This window comes from Vulpes lagopus, chromosome 11, assembly GCF_018345385.1.
Source record: "Vulpes lagopus strain Blue_001 chromosome 11, ASM1834538v1, whole genome shotgun sequence".
Lineage (NCBI taxonomy): Eukaryota > Metazoa > Chordata > Mammalia > Carnivora > Canidae > Vulpes > Vulpes lagopus.
Genome location: NC_054834.1, coordinates 20,265,621 through 20,288,654, shown reverse-complemented (window position 1 = coordinate 20,288,654; position 23,034 = coordinate 20,265,621). Strand labels below are relative to the sequence as shown.

At 38.9% G+C, this 23,034-nt stretch overlaps 1 protein-coding gene across 1 annotated transcript in view; it reads right to left on the bottom strand.

The window, feature by feature from the left end:
* The window catches only part of CD36 (CD36 molecule), a 75,925-nt gene extending 54,731 nt beyond the window's left edge, over positions 1 to 21,194 (bottom strand). The window contains exon 1 of the mRNA XM_041723089.1: positions 21,079 to 21,194. The gene's annotated coding sequence lies outside the window, so the exon portion shown is untranslated. The remainder of the gene's footprint in view (positions 1 to 21,078) is intronic.
* Positions 21,195 to 23,034: the final 1,840 nt, after the last annotated feature.

Here is a 23,034-nt window from a genome sequence, read left to right as displayed (position 1 = left end):
AAAGTTCTAAGAAAGAGTAAGAGAGAAGACAAATATTTTTAACATTATACCACGGGCCAGGCGTTGTGCTAAATGCTTCCATGTGTCATTATTTGAGTCCACAAAAAATTCTATAATTAGGAATCGTTAGCCACATTTTTACTGAGGACACAACTAATACAGGGAAAACTAGGAACATTAGATAAATGCCGAGATTTTCAGTATTAGTTTGAAATGGATGATCTTGGGTTTCTACATCCAAGTGACACATATGATCAAAGATTAGTAGGAAGACATAAGGATATATGGTTACATACAAGCATTTCCTTGCCCAGATCTCAATCTTTGCTTTTTGTAAAAATAGAGGTCTCAGATGCAGATGCGTTTTGCTATGTTATTTTGAGGTTTTAGATTTTCATTACTTTTATAGAGAGATTACAGTCTTAAAGGTGTGAATAAATTTGTCTTAATAAACTATTCCTCTTGGGGCTGGATATTTCTGAGTGCAGGGATTATGAAAGTAAATAAAATAAAACCTTATCTTCATGGATTGAGAGACAGACATGCAGAAAAATTATGATATTAGTACAATAGGTGGTTTAATAGAAGGTTTAGGGTGCAGAATAGGACCTACAGAATAAGGAGATTTCAGAATGAGAGATGCCAAGCTTCACAGAGGAACTCTTTCCAGCTTTTTCTGCAAGCATGAAGCAGACACCAGTTACCATGTATTGGCCAATACAGAGAAGAAGGGTTAAAGGCAGAGGATGTTTCTCAATTTTAGAAAGATAGAGCAATTTCTACCAGAAAGCTGGTGACTTCAATGAAGAAAATGTAAAACGTAGTTGTGGCAACATTAAAATGAACAAGATTAGAGGAAATTAATTTCCAAACAAGTGTCTGCTAAATTCAGGCATTGGTAGGTCAAAGTGTACTTTTATCTTAAAATTCAAAAGCAGTTTGCATTAAACTACCGAGAGTTATGACTTTGCATAAATGAGTCCAAGAAAGAACTAAAAATTCTGCTTCAAGGCACAAAAAAATTTAATTAATGTTGGAAAAAAATCCACACTGGATGCATTTTATGAACCTCTTCGGTTGTTTGGTATGGTCACAGATTACGAAAGGTCATTTAAACTCAGAAAATGAGAGTAAATATGTTGTTATAAAAACATACCAATTTGATTAAAAAATAATGAAGACGAAAAGTAAAGGTATATTTATGACTTTGGAAGTGCTTGAATCATTTCTAAATCTAAAACCAGTCAGGCTGAACATATCAAAATGTACATGCTTATGGCATTATAGGTTTCTTTGTTGTATTAAGTAAATTTTAAGAAGATCTTAGTATATTTATATATCCCTTACTATGGATAAAACCTGTCTATCATTTCTACTGTGAACGTTAGGTGTTAGAGAAAGCAGACATTCATATTCACGCCTTGGTAAACAAAAAACCTGAGGTTGTACAAATACTAATTCACAAAAGATAGAAACTTAAGGCATTCTTCTTTAAAAAATTAAATGCAAGGGTGAGGGGTGGAATTTGTTTTCACTTGAAAGCATGGAGAAAAAATATTCTTAAGGAAAAATTTCTCAGTTCTTCTATTTTTTCACCTTAAAGCATTCTTAAAATATGGATAGCCTACCTTGCAGCATTAGGTCAGGAACTTGGCTTTCTATAAGTACTGATTGGCCTCTAATATCCTCTATTCTTCTCATTTTAAAAGTCTTTTCCCAACCCCAGATTACTCATTTTAAAATCTACTCCTACAGGTGCCACCTAAATATCATGCTTTCTGGTCATATTCTTCTTGAGGCTTTCCTAATCTTATAAGACACAGGCAATGTGAGGACAGGACACTCTGCACGCAATCCTCGTTCTGACCTCTGTCAGGCAGCTTATCCTGGAGTCTCTCCCTCTTTATTGCTCAACTGGATTAGGTAATAAAAAGCCAAGTCTTGCTTTATTCTATCAAATAGGTAACTCCCAAAGTCCCTGGAGGCAGGGACTGGATTCCTCTATCTCCACACATCCCTGAGCTTCAATGTTTAAACTCACAAATAAGTGTTCAGATATATGGGCGAGCTCCTAGAATGAGACAACTGGGCAAATAATTATTTAAATCTAACTGTAAATACTACCTAAATGGTACCTTGTACCTCTTCATGCTTTAGGTTAAGTACAACCAAAGTTATGTTTGATGAGTAATTTCAAAAGTCATTGCACTTATCTCCAGAATCTGATTGCAGGGCAGGTTGATGTGGTCTTATCATGTACTGGTTGACTTTTTAAATAATCACATCATCATTATTATTTCTTGTAATGTCACATCATATTTTATTTGTGAAATGATCATCTTATTAGAAGCACATATTTTTTTTTTTGAAAAACCCAAATTGTGTCATGTTATACTAATACTAACACAGAGGGTGTTTACTTTAGACCAAGAACTTTATATGGGTCTAAATGAATCTTTCTAACATTTGAGGTATTATCATTTCCCCAGTAGTACAAATGGCAAAAGTATCAAAGTGCTGAGAGGCAAAAGAACTGACGGGTTAAGTATGTGGCTCAAGGTCAAAGGGTGCTTGAACTCTGGTTGTTGTATCAACTGGACTGCTTTCGTCTGTAAGCAACAGAATGTACAAAAAAAAAAAAAAGTAGCTCAAAATACAGAAGAACACTGATGTACTTGTCAAATAATACCTATTAGGAAATAATTATCAGCTTCTGAAATGCTATCTTTTGTCTAAAGCAGCCATTTTAAAACATTGTGCTGTTATACCATCTTGATAGCAGTTATTTGATCAAATCGTGCATGTGTATGTGTGTGTGTGTGTGTGTGTGCGCGCGCGCATATGCCATCAACTTAAAAGAGACCACAAAAATGCCACAGCATCTCCTGTCACCTAGAAGGGTACATATTTCTCTTTAAAGAGAGAAAATGTTCCATGTTAAGGTTTCAAGATAAAATCAAAATCTAAAGTACAAGTCAAGTCCAAGTTTCCATCACCCCATGAAACAGAACTGTCCAGCCTGACAAAGGGAATGTGGAATACGAAGTTCACTGCTATGCATCCTGGTAACCTTGAGAGGGTTTTCCACTTGTCTTGGCAAGAGTGACCCGTCAAAGTTGGCAGCTTTGGGAATGACTGTTTATTACTGGAATGGAAGTGAGCTTCAGAGTCACAAACTCAGGTGTGCAAAGAGGAAATTCTATTTTTCTACATTTTATTTTTTACTTCAAGCCCTCATTCTATCTGGTATAGCATACTTCATAGAGCCACTTTTAACAGCTTCCCAATTTTTTAAATACTCCTCAGTCATTTAGAGTTTAAACTCTCAATTATAGATTTCTCAGGAAGTGTTAGGTTCAGAGGAAGATGAGAACGCAGATCATACCTTCTCTAAACTGGTGGCTGTGACTTTCCCTGGCCCTGAGCGCTTAGCAGATGATGGCTCTGGTTTTCTGTCTACTTACACAACCTTCTAGGGCTCTGAGCGCAGTGTTAGGGTCCCAGGGTCTTCATGAGTCTGCTTCTAAGCATATCTGCCTATACACCACACAGATCCCATGATACACCACTGCTCTGGGGCCATGATGGACAGGTGTTTTCTGAGGCTGCTCTCACTGAGCCACACCTCAGTGCTGAGATCCTCATACTCCCCTGAGGGGAGGGGAGAAAGTTTGCCTTTAGGAACGTGTCTATGGCACGACAGTAGCTCCCTGGATTCCTTCACATCTAAGCTCCTGTGTTCCCACCTCCATTCAAGCTTATTGCTCTTTTATCTACCGTGGGATAATGTTGAGAACAGGATTTCAGGTTGATCATAACTACTTTCCAGATCTTTATTAAAACTGAGTAGTTGGGGTGACTGGGGCCTCAGTCCCTTCAGTGTCCCACTCTTGGTTTCAGCTCAGGTCATGATCTCAGGGTCATAAGATCAGGCCCATGTGGTGCTCCATGAGGCTCCACCCTTAGTGAAAAGTCTTCTTGAGATGCTGTCTCTCCCTCTCCACCCCTTCTCATTCATGCTTCCCCCCAAAAAAAAATTTTAAAAAAATCCTGAATAGTCACGTGAAGACCATTTCTTGTCTCCACTTAAGGTCCTTCCCCAATTTGTAGCTTCCTGTTTTGTGGTTCAAAGAGAATGACGAGTGTAGGAGGTACAAAACTATGTGGATTAGTATGTCACAATCACATTTTATCCTATTAGAAAAACTGTAAAGATGAACAGTCACATGAAGTCCTGAGAATATATTCACAGAACTCTTAGATCCTTAATCTTCCTTAGAAGAGTCATTGAATTCAAACAAGGAGAAGGAAGTGAGATTCTCAGAAAATACAATTAGGTAATTATATGAAGCATTTAGTACTGTAACTGGTATGGTCAAAGAAAAGCATGTGAACAACCTGTGCCTGGTTCGACATATCCACGGGGTGATGTAAGTACATTTAGACCAGGTTATAGGAGACTTAAATGCCTGAGCAGAATCTGATGGAAAGGAATGAAGAAGGAAAAGATGAAGTACTATTAAGACTCTGGTTAAATGGTACATTGAATACATTTTCACTTGCACTTGAAATTTCTTTAAAATGAAAGCAATAGAGTTTATAAAAACAAAAATGCATGTGTTCAGCCTAAATATTTAGATGAGATAGACCAGAAACAAGTCAATATTTAGAAAGCAAACAAACTAATGATAATTGCTCAGCAGATCATAGAGGGTCAGATTCTCAATATTTCTGCTGTGAACAGAAAGCCAGTAAGAAGCAAAAGGAATCTGTTATATAATCCCAGACAGGGCCATGAACTGGAAGCACAGAGTGCAATGGGAAGCAGGGTCTAACTTGGTTGAGTATCTTTAGAAGCCCTAAACCCTAGATCTTCTCTCCACATACTCCACTCAGCCTGCTGAAAGGTGGGGGTTGCTCCTCTTTGGCATATTGAGCCAGAGAATTCTGGGCTTAAGAACAGGAGACACAGTTTGGGCAGGAGGGAGATCCATGCTGAAATAAGTTTAAGTGAAATTCCACATATTGGGACACCTGGGTGGCTCAGTGGTTGAGTGTGTGCCTTTGGCTCAGGGCGTGATCCTGGGGTCCCGGGATTGACTTCCACATCAGGCTCCCTACATGGAGCCTGTTTCTCCCTCTGCCTCTCTCTCGCTCTGTGTCTCTTATGAATAAATAAAATATTAAAAAAAAAGAAATTCCACATATTGTTTCCTTTTCTGTTGCCATTTCCAGAATTCTAGCAAGCCAGAAATGACAGGGTTCTTTTCTGGGGGAACTGGCTAGTGTCAGAGAAAACATGTTGATAGAACTTCCTAGTGGAGATAAGCTGTGGGGGAAGAACATGATATGGCCAGGACCTTATCTGATTCCTCTAGTCTGATACTATCCAATAAAACTATAATAGGAGCCTCATGGCTTATACACTTTTGAAATGTTCAGTAGCTACATTAAAAGCACAAATAAATGGGTGATATTAATTTTAATATATCATTTATCCCACTATCATACATGCTATTATTCTAATCAATTATAATAATCTGTATATATTAATATATATTACAATGTTATAATGCATTATTTATAATAATCAAGATAAAATTATTAATGAGATTTTTATACAAAGCCTTAGAAATATGGTTTTTATTTTACTACTACAGCACATCTCAGTTTGGACTAATTATATTTCAAGTTCTCAATAGCCACCTATGACTAGTGGCCACTCTCCTGGTCAACGAATCTCTAGAACAGGATTTGTATTTATTTGCCACAACTTCAATATAAATGGACAATCACCAGACATTTGAGGAATACCTCTGGCATGCAGGATAAAATTTAAAACAGACAAGCAGACAATAAGGATAAATATAAAAAAAGGGAATAAAAAGCACTAAATATTTTTGTGATTAATGTCTTTAGGCAACTGAGGGAAGATACTCCATCCTGAGACTGGTGAAACAGAAAATCATAAATCATAGAAAGGGAAATTAAACGTAGCAATCTGGAAAAATGAAGTGATGGTTACAGAAATAACACAGTAAGTGGAGCAGTTGGACTATGAGCGTCACAGCATTAGCGTCCAGAGGAGCCACAAGAGCACCCTCACAGTAGGAGAACAGATCCGACATTCATATGAAGACATTTCCAGGGAAAGCAAGATAAAACCAGAAACGAAATGAGGAAATAAGGATAGAATGCATGAGTATTTTCCAGAATGGTAGTTTGTAAGTCTCCAGAGTGCAAGAAGTCACCCAGCTACAGCGTAGTGGATTACCGGGGCCACAAGCGGGGTCCTACCTGTCCGGAGGTTGCAGAGTGTCAAGAATAAACAGAAGTTCTTACAAACCTCTGGTGGGCTTGGGAGTAATGTCACACACACTGGGAATTTAGAAGTCATATGAGCAATCTCATCAAAAATTTGAGGGGAAATTATTTCCAACTGTAATTCTATATGTAAACATACTTTGAGGAATGAGGATAAAGACTTCTTAATGTCTGTCGGTTCCCAAGTTTTACTCGTCTTTTACTCTTTCCCAAGGAGCTCAAGAACTCCCAGCACAGAAACTCCACCAAAGCAAGGAAGTAAGCCAAAGAACCACAAGACTGAGGATTGAAGAAATAGCTGGTCTGACAACTGAGAGACAAGGGGAAGTTCCGCACAGAAATTTAAAGGAAACCTCAACTCCAAGAACTAGGGCACAGGCCTGGAAGAGGTATGGGGGAATGGGAGGTGGGAGTTAATATTAGATCAGGGAAACGATAGAGGAGTTAAGGAGACAGTTATCATCACCAGGAAAAGAGGTAAAGAAAAATTTTGCCAGAAAGCATTCATTCCAAACTTGTGGCTCTACTTTTCAGAAAATTTCTAATATGAATGCAAATAATCAATAAATATCAAAAAAGGAACCACACTGATTGGGTTGGAAGAAGAAGGTATGTGGAGGTAGTGGGTGAAGTGTAGGGAGGGTTCTGTGAGATCCTCCTCCTCCACAAGAGCAAATCAAAGGCTAATGTGTAAAACACATTTTTTTTTTAAATCAAGGAATGACACTATAAATATGTTATCTAGAAAATGTTCAAGGTCTTTTTCTCCCTAAAAGAGACACGGGGAATAGGAGAAAATAGGGAAACTAGGGAACTAGGGCAATTGTCTTTTTTTTTTTTCTTTAGGTGCTAAAATTCTTTTGACTTTTTCCAATCACATTTGATAATCCAATATGTTTTAAAACAATATTATATTTGAATTGAGCTGCCCACAGTAACTACTTACCAATCCTTTACTTTTTTTTCCCCCCCTACCTTGTGTCTCTTACCTTCACTCTCTTGGTTCTTCTGGGTCTTCATTTTCTTAAGAATTTCACAGGAAAATTCTCTTCTCAGAAAACTGCCTTACTTTCTACTCTACTGAAAAGATATTGAGGCCATCTGATATAGTCTCGACATCTATATAAAAATAGAGTACCTGCTTCACACAGGTCCTATAATTCCTCACCTGGAATCCTTAGCTCTTGTGAAGGTACTTTTATGGGTCTGTAATTGTTCAGATTGATGTTTCTGAGACAGAATTGGTGCTAGAAGTCTCTAAAAATTGCTCTCTTGCTGACATCATTCCTATTTGGTCTAAACATTTTATTGAAGTCTTTATAAGATGCTGTATAATTCTGTAGATCAACACACCAAAATTTACCTCTGTTTTTGGAATTTGACCAAGATGTTATAGCCTGTCACTTACCAGTTCCCAGCCACCTATCCTGTAAATCTAGAACACTTTCCCCTGTTGAGATTATCTTCATCTGTCAATAGTTGTAGGAACATACTTGGGAAACTATAGTGTAATTATATTTACAAGAGAAAGGAAATGGATGTATAGATTCAGATAATGGATGATCAAGTCAACTTAGACTGGAAGATTCTTTATAGATCACCTCTGTACAACTCTACACCTCTCTACAACTTCCTTATTTAAGAAGCAGAGAAAGGACCTTAAAATTTATTTTCTCAATGTCACAGAGAATAAGAGAAGAGGGACCAAAGTTCAAGTCTTCTAATTCTGAGCCTGAAAGGGATATTAAAAATCACTTAATCTAAATGATTTCTCAGATGAGGAAACAGAGCTCCAATTTTTTTTTGTATAGTCCGGCTTTTAAAATCATAACTGTAAAAAATAATTGTACACCCATTTTACAGATGGGGAACTGAAATACTGAGAGATTGCATAATTTATTCAAGGCCACGTACACATACATCACACTTGAATTCAGATCTATTTAATGCCACATAGGCTGTAATTTTTACACTTGGGAACTGCTATTGGGAACAACTCCAAGAATTTTCAAAAGGCTTTCCTCCTAAGCTTTTTTTTGGAGAAATTATAAAGGGTAGAAGAAGTAAAGAAAGTTCCAAGTTTTAGATTAAAAGGGAAGAAAGGTGTTATGGAATTCATTTACTCATATATTCATTTAAACACTTAACTGACTATATCCAGACTTCGAGCTTGGAAACAAAGATGAATAAAAATATGGTCTTTAACAGCTTGTGGTTTTGTTGAGAGGAGACACACTATACATTAATGCAAGGGCTTCAGTGGATAGGTAGACATTTTCTAATCACATAAGAGGGAGAAAAGTCAGGACAGACAAAACAGGGTGTGTAAATTCACAGTCAGAAGGGAATGATGTGTTTGGAAAGCCACAAAATCATTTTTCAGGGAAGGAGCCAAAAGTGAGGAAAATGGGTAGAAACCAGATTTTGAAGCCTCTTGCCTAATTCTAAGAAACTTCCATTTTATTCTGTAAGCAGAAGAGAATCATTAAGTAACTAAGTAGGGGAAATGACAGGATAAGAGTTTTCACTTATAAGGGTCATATGAAAAGCACTCAGTCGGGATAGAAGACTAATGACACCAGCAAGACAGGAGGCTCTAAACCCAAACTGGTATTCAACCTACTATGAAGAGGGTGGAGTCATTCCAGGCGGAATCTGGAGTAGGGGGCAGCAGTTATGGTGGCAGCCATGGCAAGGGGGGCTGTCAAACCGAGAAGCTAGGCCCCTGAGTCCTCATGAGTGGGAGAAATACCCCTAGCAGAGGGGTCAGAAGAGGAGAAGTAATGAAAGCCAGGTGAGAGCTGAACCAACAGCCCCAGTAGAAGCAGAGACAAAAACACTAAAGCCCAAAGGAGCCTAGGACTTCTCTTGGCTCTGGCTGAAGCTCCAACTACGGTATAATGCAAACAGGTGACAAAGCAGGTAACAAGGGCCCTCGTGACCTTCGGCTCTGTTAGGGAGCACTGAATCTCCTTATTTCTAGTTTTTCCCCACTTCCCATTCCACGCTGCAATTTGGCTCACAAGGTAGTGCAGAATCAGGGTAGCATGTCAGCATCATGGGAGTCAGGGAATAGATGCAGGGGATGAGGTTGGGGAGCAAAGGTCAAGAGAAAGAGGGCTCTATTGCAAAGTCCTCAGACCAGGAAGTAGGAGACATTGATCATTTGCTCTACTTAGTCCAGGGTCAGTAACTTAGAGAAGGACTTTGTCAGGAATAAGCAATAAGTAAAAAGATTATTTGAACCTGCTTTCTTTGGTCCACATACGTACAATTTGTCTTGTTTGGCCAGTGGGTACCTAAAACATAAATGCATTAGGACAGTTTAAAGAGGTATAGGATAAAGAAAGAAAGAGAATTGAAGCCAGTGGAAAACAAGAAGACTCCCCAAGAAATAATCTGGGTCATTTTTGCAGTGAAAACCAGTCACCTCTGTTTGCCTCTGAGGCCGATATGCTCTGGAGAAAAAAGGATTAGATAAAAGCAAGAGGAGAAAGTTGCCATTTTATTTTGGCATCAGTCCTAACAACTGTTTTAAGAGTATCTGTGATGGGGGCGCCTGGGTGGCTCAGTGGTTGAACATCTCTATGGTATGTGAAGAGTACAGGAATGTTTCAGGTAAGAAAATTGGCCCTCATCCTTTTTTAGTTCCATTTAATGTGGGTAGCTCTTGCTAAACTGAGCACACAAAACTACTTTGACCATTACCAAAGCCAGTAATTAATGTTTATCTATAGCCAACTTCTAGACAGTAAAACTAAAGAATAGATACATCCACAAATACATTTATGCAAATTTGACCCTGCATAAAATAGAGAAGAATGATCCTCAAAAATACTAACTTCCCAAGTAACTAGTGGATATTTTTTATATCTAGTGGTATTATTTCCTTTCATTGCTATTAACAAGGAATCAAGTCAGTTACCAGGATCTTGCTGTAACTATTGTACTATTCAGATTTCGGGATCCCAAGTGTTGCCATTGGTTGTACAAGACTTGAATAAGCCCACATCACCTAGGCTCATAACAGACATCTGTAATCTTTAAGAAGACATAAGCCTGTTGTTTAATTAATAGTCAGAATGTTTAACTGGAATTTTAACTTCTCAATTTTAGTCTCCCATTCAGTAAATTATTATTCCTGGCTCACACAAAACAAAGCTACATGTTTCACTTGAAAACAGGAAAGATGAAATAGGATCTTGCAAAAGGGGAGATCTTAAGGAGAAAGTAAAAAATGCACATCTTTCTTTGTTTAGATGATATCCACAAAAGTAACTACAGGGCAAACTCTATAAAGTTCAATGAAAATAGCTTCTATTTATTAACAAGATAGTACGATAAATAAAGCAGATGTAAAAACAAATCTCTGTTTACTTTGTATTGCCTTCATTCTATTTTAAAACCAATTGAAAAAAAAATCAAAAGATGGAGAAACTTAATCTTACACATCTGACTGAAGCCTTGGATTTTAAAGGCGGCCTATGTTTAAAAAGTATACATATAAAAAGTGGTATATTTAACAATATGCCAAGTGTCTTAGTTACTGCATTGTGGAAAGGTATTTTTTCCATGTATGACCTATGGATTCAAGCTTAATTTGTAGCCTTATCACATCTCCTCCTCACCACCTATCCCATCCCAATCCACATCACCTCCTCTACAGACTTATAAAAAATTCTAAAGCAAATTACAAGCCTGGGGCACTTGTCAATGTTTCTAATCATTTTATATCCACACATTACTAAAATGTTGAATATTATTCAATTGTGAACCCGAATCACTTACTAGATGTTCTTTTATGCAAAACTTATGATAGTCTATTACGTAAAAGAAAAAGATTATCCCATTTAAGAGGCACCTAGAATATCTAAGTAGAAATTTGGCATATTTATTTTTAACCAATTTAACTTCGACTTAGATCAATTTTCAGAAATACTTGATTTATGGTAATTCTCAATTCCAAGATTCTGTGATCTCTGACCTTTCCCTATGTAGTAAGTGGAAAGACTCTCTAACTTCTCCACAGGTAAATTTCATTAAGTGAAATTAAGATTTCATTCCATTTATGTCATATCTCTCAATGGTATATTTTTTCATTTATATAACAAACTTGTTTTTATCCTGTAAAGGCAAAGAAATAAATCAATTCCCTAAACCAGTACACATTATAGCTATACACAGATTGACCTTCTGAGGTTCTTACTGACCATCAAAATGCTAGCATAAAATAAATGAAGTTTTTTATCACAATATTCAGTGCATTGGCCATACCTTAGGGCTTGGGGAGAAAATTACAAAGAGACTTTGTTAGAATCTTATCACCAAAATAGGGGAAAGTGGATTTTATAGAAGTAGGTTTCATTACTGAAGTAATAAAGAATTTTGTCATGAGAAAGAGAAAACAGCCTCTGATGGCCAGGACCTGGCCTGCTGCTATCTGGTAGGTCTTGTTGTTTCTGGACACTGGCCTCCTACTCACAGGCCTTGGGATCCTCTTGTCAAACATGAACAATTTCACAGGGTATCAACTTTAGACAAGGCCACTCTATGATCACGGCAGGTCACAACAAAAACGAAACGCTCTGTAATTGTGTCCAAACATAGACCAATTATGAACACTAAGCTAACATACTACCCCCTTTCCCAGCTAATATGGGTCTCTGTGGCTTCTGTGCCACTGGCAGCCTTAGCCATCTCATCTTCCTCCTCCTAGGTAAGATCAGACACGCGGTTGTAGTTACTCTGCTTCCTGACAACATCCAATTCAAAACAAAGCTGCTTTCTTAACCTCTCCCTCCTGCCCTGCCACCCAATCGTCCAAAGTCCAAATTCTTTAAGAGATTCTAACATCTTGAGTCACTCTTGGTTGCCTGAAGTATACTTTGCCCTCCTTGCAGTGAGTTATCAACTCAGCTTGTTCAACTGCAGGTGTGTTCCTACTGGTCTTGGGCTAAAGAGCATTAACAATTATGAAGCAGCTCAAAAGCTTGGCTCTGCAGGCCAGTATCATCAGGAGGCTCTGATATATTTGGTACCACAGTCTCCCAGAATGTTATAGAAGACTAAATGGGACTTGAGGGAAGGAAAATGAGAAGATGCCATAGTGGCTGAGGAACAGGAGAGGTGGTTAGGGTCATGCAAAATGGCATTAAACAAAGATTTTGAGGTCAGAGCAGCTGTATCAAATATAGAACAAAAGAATATGCGAAGATGAGGAACATAAGCCAGGGCACAGGGAGGACCGACATATCAAGAGCTGAAGGACACTGAAACACTGTCAAGAGCTTTCTAGTCCTGCTTCAAGAAGTTAGGGGAGTATGTTAAGTCTTTTTGACCAAAACCCCACTAAGGGGAAGGACTCTCTGCCACTGCACTGAAGATCCAAGCCTAACATCTACAAAACATAGCAATAGCACATATAGTTAGAGAACTAATGACCCTCCCAGTAAAGGGCTAGCAAGATACTAGTAGGTTGATTTTAAACAACTTCTTAAAAGGGATTAAATTTTACTGGTAATCAGTAAGGGGGGGGAAGTACAAGGCGTGAGTGTAGATTAAGAAAAACAGTAAGAGAAACTACGATGATGGTGATGATGAAGCAATAAAACAATAGATTTCTTCAAAACAGGCATTATGAGAACCGAGTTAAATATTTTTGGTTGTTCACATACACACCAGCTTTTTGAGAACTACTGCGCTAAATCTGGTCTGATTTAAGCAGCTCTTAAAACTGAGTGCTCGGAGATAATAGTTTCCAACACTCACTTGCCAGTCCTTGTTTTTGAAAAGAAGGAAGGTTTAAAACTAGAGCAGACTGTGACTTTGGCTCACCCATCAGAGTGTTGTCCTTCCCTAATCTTGTCTTGCCCTTAACCCTTTGCCTACATAGCAAGCACCTGTTAGGCGGCCATGCCTGCAACCTGAACCAAGCCCTGATCCGGCTCCCTTCGCTACCATGTCACAACCCAGAAGATATGCAAATCCTTGCTCCAGGCTTTTTGCAATTATTTTTACAGGTTCCAATACTGGATCATTTCCCTATCAAACTCTTCCTCATTCTTGAAAATCCAGACTACTTACGAAGCTGCTTTGCTATCGTAGTCTGAATCATTAACTTTGCTTTTCACTTACTTGGACTTTTATTTCTCCAGTGACACTGGCAAAAGTTTCTGTTGCCTCTGAAGGAGGAAAATAAGTTTCTTAGGTATTCTTAGTCTGGATTTATAATTGGGATAAAATAGGAGAATGAACAAAACAAAAACCTGGTGTTTCCCCTCAAGGAACTCACAGTATCGCTGGGAAGATAAATTTGTAAATAGACAATTACGATACATTGTGACCACCACACCCAGATTAGAGAAGAATGGTGCTGAAGGGAAGGGTGATGAAGGACATTGTGGTGGAAGAAGCATTATCTTACTAGAGAGTTCTACAATACAAGTCTAGGTAAAGAAAGTGGGAGAGGGTGAAGGGATGAAACACATTCCCCCTTAAAAAAATTATATATATTAGTTGGGTGGTTCTGTTAAGCCATGGACTCTTGAGTTCAGCTCAGGTCATGATCTCAGGGTCATGAGATCAAGTCTCCCTCTCCTTCTCCTCCTTGCCCCATGCTCTCCCTTTCTCTCTAAAATAATAAATAAATCTTAAAACACGCACACATGCACACACACACACACACACACTGAGGAAATACAGCTATTTCGAGAAGGCTTTGGTACAATGTCTGAGCTTTGGAAAGACAAGACAGGACGCTAGAGAGAAAGGCACAAATGACCACATGAAGTCCTCATGCCACCCATGCGAGACTGAGGTGTGTGTCCCAATCCCTAGGAATTCATTCTCTCAGGAATTTCTCTTGAAAGAAGTATAGAGCTACTCAAGTATTTTAGGGAAGGAAGATGTAATAAAATTTAGGTTTAGGAATATGGCTTTGGCACTCTTGGAGAATAGATAGATTGGACAGAAAGTCAGAGGAGATCGTCTGAAATAACCCAGGCAGACAGTTAGATGTTCTGAACTTATTAAGATAGTGGCTGTGGGAAGGAAGAAGGTCAGATTTCAGGAATATTTAGTGGAGATGGGGAGATATTTAGAAGGTGGCAGGAATAGCTAAGCCTTGGTGAACAATTAGCTAGGTAAAGGCAAGAGAAAAAAAATCAAGAACAAGCCCTACGTTTCAGGCTGTAGTAACAAGAAGAAAGAAAAGAATGGAGAGGAAATAATAGGACTAGATGTGGGTGTGGAAGGAGGTTAGGTGTATGCCCTTTTCACTTAACCAGCTGTAAGGTCCTGGGCCATTTCTTAATCTGTTTACTCATTCTTAAGATGAGGATAACACTACCCATGTCTAAATTATGGTGAGAAATAACAACAGCTAATCCTCCTAAGCCCTTACCACGTACAAGGCACTTGTGTAAGTATCTTACGTGCAGTAACTCGCTTACTTTGAACAATTGGTTCATGAGGTAGGTACTCTTATTGTCCCCACTTTGAGGAGAAAGAGGAAGCACAAAGAAGTTTCACTAGCTGAGCCAGGGTCATGGAACTGGCAAGTGGCAGATCCAAATCTCAAACCTTTTCCATCTGACTACAGAGAGGGGGTTTCAACCGATAGTTTACAATGCCTCTCATTAAATACTAATCATTTTATGTAATTATCATCAGAGTGGTTATAATTTCTGGTTTCACTGGCAGGACAGAATTACCCACTGAGCCTATCCACTTGTCTAAGAAGTATTTGCAGAGTATTTGTAAGTACATACAGTTTACTAAGCGCTCGGAGAGACTCGAGCATAGTAAGCGACAGGCCTATCTTGGGGCTGCTTTCAGTTTAGTTCTGAAAGTCAAATGCACATCATGAAACAGAACACGAGATTATGCTTTTAAAGGGTCAGATGCCTTCAACGTAAGACAGAAAACATTCACATGGAGACCCTGAGCAGCAGGCATTAGGGCCATGGCACATAGATTCGGGTCCTTTTTGACACATTGGTCAAACGATCAAGACTGAGAAGGTCACTTAGGAGGTGTTGAGAGGGACCTTAGGAAAAACCCACCGACAAGGATTCAGGGGCCACCCCAGTGTCCAGGCAACGGCATAAAAAGCCCATTTAACTTCTGTGGGTCTCGGAGTCCTCACTTGTAAAATCAGTCGATCTTGGCTTGAGACGATGCTAAGAACTCTTCCCACTTCCAATGTTTGCAGCTTTTGCTGTGAACAAATGTGAACGTTGCGAGAGCTGCCGAAAGTCGACTTCAGCTTTCACCCCTAGAGAAAAGGCCCAGCCTCATAGCTGTTGCTCTGCCATGGTAAATCATTAGTAAGTAGTTTTCTTTTCACAAAAGACCATTCAGCTCATTTCAGTTGCTTTTATTTATTCTACAGGATGTCAGCCTCAGAAATGTTCTTGCGGTTACTATGTACAGAAGTTCTGTGGGGGAGAGTTTAGAGACAAACAAACAAAGTGGCATCTCTGTTACTCAAGAGGAATATCAATGGGGGGCAGAAGATGATGGGCAGAAGCATAGTAAGCTGCTGCAGTTTGCCTCTTAATACCAGGACGTCCCTGCTTCCCTCCTAATCTTTTCCTCCCTTCACCTGGTAAAACAGAAGACATCACTGAGTTATTGTGACAGGAGTGCAGTAGAAGGACAATGACATAAGGAGTGCAATACCTGGAGGTTGGGCAAACCAAAGGAAGAAACGGGTGAGAGGCTCTCAATGAGGTCACCGAGAAATACTGACCACGGGGTTGAGAGACCACAGATGATGACCATGCTTCCACTGCCAGCTGGTGGCTCCCTCCACCCCCAGGGAGGCTTTGGGGGTTCTGTGTGGCCAGGCCAGCCAACAGCAGCTACTATACTTGCTGTGGCTTCCCATGAAGTATGCGAGAAGCAGAGAAATCATAATCTATACCTGGGGCCGGGGTAGCAAACCTGAAGACGACCCCTGGGCCCTGAGTAGATGGACAGAACTAAGAGGTTTTCTCTAGCTTTTTCCAAAACGTGGCACAAGTAGTAAAGCCGTCTCAGAGACTGAGTGCAGAAGTAAGCACATCTCAGCTTTGCATACCCACGGCAGAGCCGGGGAAGGGAGAGGAAGAAATCAGTGGGATTAGGAGAAATAAAGGAGCTTCATGGACTTGACCCATCAGATCATCATCGGTGTGAGCTTATACACTTAGTGTCGTGTGGATTAGACAATATTTGTGTATTACATTCCATAATTGCATTTGTAATACATGATCTGCCCTGCGTTACCAAATAACGACCAAAACAAAAACCCAGTCATGCTGGGAAGGGCCGGCGGGTGGTGCGAACACCCTATGCAACGACCTTCCTAAGGATGTCGCACACAAAGCATTGCACAGATCTACCACTTTATGGTAGGGGTTTATATTAGTTTGGAGATTTTTTAAAAGAGCACTCTGCCTAAGAGATGCATTTAAGTGATGAAAATTTCTTGAAATTTTAGAGCACTTAGTGGAAGGTGAATGCTCTGGGTTAGAAAACATTTAGACATCAGAAGTTTGGATAAATGAGTAAGACCAAGCTGTTGAGCACTTACTATGTGTCAGGCCCTGGGCAGTGCTGATGCTCAGGTACAAATGACCCCTGCCTTCAGGGAGCTCACAGCCCAGCCAAAGGGCTGATCCAAGGGAGTGGGAAGGTCTGTGAGCAGTGCCCTTATCAACATCCAGGACACTTATCACCATCCAGGACACTTATCACAGCCTGTGTCCTCTACAGTAATTGCCTGTCCACGTGGCTGCCTAGGTCTAACTTTGACCAAGAGGCTCTTTTAAGATGTTATTTATTTATTCATGAGAGACACACAGAGAGAGACAGAGCACAGGCAGAGGGAGAAGCAGGCTCCTGGTGGGGACCCAATGGGGGACTCAATCCCAGGACCCCAGGGTCACGCCCTGAGTCAGAGGCAGACACTTAACCACTGAGCCACCCAGGTGCCCCCTGACCAAGAAGATCTTAAATGAATGAGGCTCCTAGAAACTAGCAGTTTCCATAGAAACTAGACATCTTTCCCTTCCCCTCCAGGAGAGCGAGCTACAATGTAGATTAGCATTTATTCCCCATTTCAAACTAAATAGTTCAACACAAAGTAATCTTAAGGAGCTATTAAGTGCAGTTTAGAGTGTGGACCCCTTTGTGTTGCCGTATTCTGGAGGAGTTTCTGTATGTTCTGTTAACACTTTAAGAATGGGTGGCTTATTTATAGGGGCAGGAAGCTAAGAGTGGGCAAAGGAAGCAACTCTGCCCCGCATCTCCCTTCTGGTTCTGTAAAGGGAACAGCCCCACATCCAGCACATCTTCTTCAGGGCATAGATGGTCCATAACCATCTATGGGGTAGATGGACCAGGGTCGGTTTGTGGGCACCCATGGGGAATAAATACTATTCCCATGATCAGTGGGATTAGTATTTAAATCAAAACCCATGATTTTGTCCACAAAATCATCCCATGGCTCTATCATTTACAAAGTTTTTTTTTTTTTTAAACACTTTCATCAAAAGATTTCATCCCATATAAACAAAATGTAGAAGAAGCACCTGGGGGCGGGGGGGGAGAACAAGCACCTGAAAAAAAGATCCTGGATCTGTAGAACTCTCTAGCACAACATTATTAACCACGTTCACCAGAGCCTACAACGTGTCTGACACCTAGTAAATGCTCACATATAGATTTTAACAAATGCATCGATGATGAATAAGTGACCCTGAAAAATAGTTGATTCCATCAGGTTTGCTGTTGTAGGGCTCACCCTTAGAGTCAGAATACCTGCCACTCACTTAACTACAAATTTAGGCCTGTTCTAAAAATATACCACTGTGTTTAGGGTCTATGCTGTGGGGCCACTGCAGTGAATAAATGACCTATTATTACTTCACTTCGAAAACTTCTTAGATTGCAGCACAAGAAGGACACTTTAACTGGCCTCTGTGACATTTCAAATAGAAGGATAAGGAAATTCCAAAACAGGACAACATGAGTCTCCACGCGACTCTCGATTGGACCATGTTCTTAATTTTTTTGAACTATGACACGACCGCTACTATGCTTTTTGATTTCCTAAAAATTAAAGTGGGAGAACCATAACATTTATATTTGGAAGATTTAAGGAGAACAACAACATTAAGCGATGAACCTAATAGCTTTTTGTTTTGTTTTTTAAAGCACCGCTCTTATTCCACATTTAAACTTCGGAAGCACTGAAGGAAGAACAATGCTTTTCTATTTGGGGACACTCTGGACTGCTTAATGAGTGGAGCCAAGCTATTGGCTATGCCCCTCAATAATGCTCGCCAATTTCCTGTCATTTCCTCTTTCAGATAATAGTGTTTCTGTGACAAAGGTCTCTGGGTCGATTTCAAAACATTTTCAATAATTTAACAATGGACCACCAAGCACCTTCTATAAAGTGTTACTCAATTTCCACACAGCTAAATTGGTCAGAAGGCACAGATCAGAATGCACCTTACCAATCTTCACAAAGAAACGGCTAGAAAGTTCACTGGGAAACCAGGGGCGGCTGACTCATTGCCTTTTGTGAAAGAAGAAAGTATTTAGTGGCTGAATGTATTTCTGCACTTTGCTACAATACAGCAAAGAGTAAAACCAATTATTTACAAATCTATGTGGTTTTTTTTTTTTTTTAATATTCTCTGTGCACTTAAGCTAGTTTTAGACTGTTTCCTTTTTCCTGATGAACAGTTCATTATTTGTGATGGAGAGAATCACTATTAATGCAGCATAATTTAGGATTCCAGGAACCCGATGAAAAAATAGGGTCGCTTCTCCACCTGAAGTACCTCCCCCTTCCTCATTCCAGGCCACTTTTGGGCTGTGGTCAAGTGGTGAAGCACTTTGCAGTCTTTCATCCAAAGAGCAATCAAAAACATAGACAATGGACCAATAAAATATATCTTCCTTTTCATTCATTTTAAGGCATTTTTTTAAATTTCAGAATCCTATGAAGCTTAGTTTATAAAAACTAGGAATATTAAATTCCTTAGTGAATAATCTAAACTAGCCATTTGTGCTAAAAGCAAAATTAGCCATAGTCACAGTAACATCAATAGATTATTATGTATTTCTTCACTCTAAGAAAAACACATTCTTTCATTTAATTGGGCTACTCTGCAGGCTTATATAGTCTCTACCAGTGATTTGTTAACCATGCTAAAGCCCCCCCCCCCCCTTTTTTTTTTTTTTTTTGCCTACCAGTGACTCTTCAGAGTTCAGGAGCTTACCTTTTCCCAGGTGAAAACTGTTTTATTATCCTCAGGTGTTTGCTTTCTTTCTTAAACCCTCAGAGCAGTTAGCTGCAAAGTTGTCATTGTCCTTTACAAAAGGATCTGATTCCAAATAATTAGTGTTTGTGTTGTACATCATTTGAAAATATTTCTCCTTTTTTCCTTGCCAGGATTACAGGAGTCTCATGTATTGCCCTACAAATCCCACTTCCATTATTTAGTCAGGTGTACCTGAGAACAGGACAGGTTGCCTATTTCTCTTCATGTGATCCAGGTCCCACCTGAGCTGTGGGTTCTCACACGCAGAATGAACAATCTAACACTTCTGTAAGCATCAGTCCAGAATGCTATCCCCAGAATTCAGCACAGCTCCAAGCCACCATTTCTCCAAAGAATAAAAGGAAATGATCTTTAAAGGTAAAGAATTATACCCAATTCTTTTCAAGACTTAGAAGTTAACATGCGGAGGGTGGGGGTGATTTTTAAATCAGAATCTGGTTTGATCTCTAAGTAGGTCCTTAGGTTTCCGTTCTGCTTAAGTCACTCCTCTCTCATTCTTCAGTGTCTTCTGACCTGATACAGCTACGCTACGAAACACCCCAAGTAACAAAGTTCTGCTATGGGACAAAACCTCCTCCTTCCAAAGTAAAATATCTGGTGCCCACAGTCAGTGCAATTTGAATGATCTCTCGGGATCAGTAAGTATACGTATGGAAAGATTTTTTTTTTCCTTCTAAATCAGTTTGTAAGGGGATCAGATCTTTTAAATTATTTCTTAAATAAACTTGTTAGTCTTGACAACGTGCCAAAAAAACATTTTCAGAGTCCCATGAACAAAGGTCATTCAGCTTCTAGTCTCATTTAAAAAAAAAAAGTTTTCAGTTTGGAAGAGAAAAATTTAATTGGTCAGATTTTTAGAGTGTCCTTTTCAAAAGAATATATTTTTTTAAAGCCTGGAAGAAGGCACACAGAAATTTAAATAAGATAACTCAGACACTGAGGGGGGCACTTGATGGGATGAGCACTGGGTGTTATTCTATATGTTGGCAAATTGAACACCAATAAAAAATAAATTTATATAAAAAGATAACTCAGACTAGATTGGGACAAGTCATATTAACTTAGAGAGTCTGAAGGAATAATATTTCCAGTAAAATTATACTTTTTGAAATAAGGAATTTACATTTTCTCATACTTTCTAAGTCAAAGCCATGAAAATGTGTAAATGGAAGTTTCATAAGATGAATTTGGAGACTAGTGGAGATGTTAAATTTAAGTGTCAAGCATCTTTTTCTTCATCTATTTAGTTGAAAGCTTACAAATGTTAGAAGAAGCATCATAGACTACATTATCACAACAGATAGTATTATCTTCCCAAAGAGTTAAAAATAATTATTAATATTTACTAGATGATAGCCCATCAACAACAAAGACCATTATAGCCACACCCCTAAACAAAAATCATTTTGCTCACCTACTTCTGGAAGAGCTTGCTTGCCTAGATGTGGGATCTGAAGTCTGGCTGCAGAGAGACTGTTGTAGGAGGAGACACAGAAAATAAACACATGATTTCCACAGCACAGCAGCTGAGAACTCAAAAATGAGGCACGGGGTCTTGACCATTCATCTGTCTTTAAGGTTATCCTGACATCTGAAAGCCATTGACGTCCTGAGCCTTCCAGCACTCCAGGCGCATGCCTAATACAAGATAAATATAGATCCCTGACACCTGAGCCAGATAGAATGGAAGTTAACTTGAAAAAAATCTCATTCATTTTGTGCCTCAGTTGAGGAAAATAAACCCGTTAATCCTTTTCCTGTTAAAACCTTTTATGCCTCTTAAAAACAGTTTCTGTGCTTATGAAACATGAAATTTGAAATGATCATTATTAATCTATTTGCTTCTCTCCATAATTACCATTTGTTGTGACAGCAAGAGAGGCTCAAATTCTCCTTTCTTGGTTAAGTATAAAAGACACATAATAGTGAATGTTAATTATCTACTCAACTTTTTTAAAAGTAACTTTTGCAGGTGAATCCTTAAATGTGAGTATTTATTTGGTAAACTTTCTCATATTCTCTCTCTTATATTGTGAAGGAGCAATTTGGCCCTTTATTCTGTGCCTCAATTAGTGAGGAAGAAAGTGTTGTGCATTGCCAGGTGCTTTGGTTTCAGTTCATCTCTTGGCATAGTTGTATAATGTAGTGGATTTAAGTTGAATTTTGCTTAGTACTATTTGGAAACATATAAATGAGGTTACCTTTGGCCTAAGAAGCTATGATTAAAGTTATTTCTTTGAAGATATAATGGCAAAATTTCTAACAATAAATCACTTTCTAGGATTCATAATTTAAGAATCTCTAATTCTATCTTAGAATAAAGTGAACGGAGGAACTAGAAAAGTCACACTGCTCTCATGAGATTTTGAGGCATTAAATACTTTTAGTTAATAGTAGGTTTTGCTGCATGCTATTAAAGAAAAATAATGGATTTGGGGTTACCACTTTGCAAATGAAGCTGATCTGTAACTAGTACCTATCATCCCAGAAAGGAGAATGGTTCTTTTATCAGATTACTAAAACCAGTATTTTTGTATTTTAATCATAAGTCCCATGTGTTTGGCCATGTCTGTGTTTTTGGCACTTTGCTAAGTACATATCATATAATCTCATTTTCCTAATGCAAAAAATATCCTTTCAAATCAAGTTAATATTTTTAGGTCCAATTTTGCAGAAAAGAAACCTAGAACTTAAAAGGGTAAATGTTGACAATGGACCTATGGCTAATAAGTGGCTCATATGAGAGTCTAATTCATATGATTTTGACTGAAAGCATATTTCTTTCTTATCATACAATATAGTTACAGGTTAAAAATGAGTTTCCTCCATGCTTTATCTGTATCACCTTAGCCACCCTATGAGTAATTCTAAGGCTTCTTTAAATTTTTTATTTTAAAACAAAGTTAGGGAAAGTACAGAAATGGTCCCTGTGGAGTATTGCTATGACACCAGGAAATCCCCAAAAGCATTATGTCCCCAGCACAAAGAAAAGATAAATCTATAAGGCACAATTCTAGCCAGATATATTTCTCATATCTTTTATTTATGTTTTTCAACTTGTCCTCATTAATTTGTATAAGCAGAGTTTGACCTGCCAAAGCCTGCAGGGTAGGGCCCGATGGCCACTTCACAGCCATAATAGCAGGTCTGGCAGTTGGAGGTTGCAAGACCAGCATAGAGGAGGAATATCCACGTGGCAGAGAGTCAGCCAGTGAGGTTAGGAGGTTTTGCATGAGGAGGGGTGGGGGGAGAAGGGAAGGTGGTGTCACATTTTCCACTATCATAGAATGTGACCCTGTTCATTTTAAAAAAGTATTGTTCCACGTGTGTAAAAAGTTTTCCTATTACTTGAACTTATTAATAAAACATT